The sequence below is a fragment of the Anser anser genome (assembly GCF_964211835.1).
Source record: "Anser anser genome assembly, chromosome: 3".
NCBI lineage: Eukaryota > Metazoa > Chordata > Aves > Anseriformes > Anatidae > Anser > Anser anser.
The window spans coordinates 115,718,449-115,719,059 of NC_139722.1; positions in this window are offsets into that span (position 1 = coordinate 115,718,449).

The window sequence follows — 611 nt, forward strand, 5'->3', positions numbered from 1 at the left end:
TGCAGGTAAACACATTCACAAAAATGCCAAGTAATGCTGAACAACGAGTAAATACAAGGAAACTGCAATCTGCTCACAGACATTCTGTCAAGTAAATTAATAGCTCAGTTCTACTTTATTAGGGGACGTTTATGGTTGTGGGCCAGCCTGCCTTGCTAAAATCCTTTGATCACTCTTAATACTGGAAGCCCTCTTTTGTGGGGCTAGCTTAATACTGTTGTACTCATGCAGCCTAATCTGAGTAGGTGCTAAGTGCTTTGCCAGCAGAGTTGTTGCCGAGTGTGGAGGAGAGATCATTCTATTTATTCAATTTTATACCGTTCAATAGGGTGGACTTCTTTGTTTACATGATAAATTTCTTAGCTGTCATTTTTTTCCCTCTCGGTTTTATGTATTATACTGTGTTCTGTCATTTTGTTTTTCTGTTTCTCTTTATCAGAAATTGAAGTCGTTTCAGAAAAAAGCTGATCTTAAATCTTTTGTGCTTCAAAATTAGCTGTTGCCTAAGCCATCACACATGCAGGTCAAAGTTTAAAGGCTGATCCTACATCCAGAGAATTCAATACTAAAGTCCATTTGAGACCAAAGAGGAAAAAAAAATGCAGATCCAA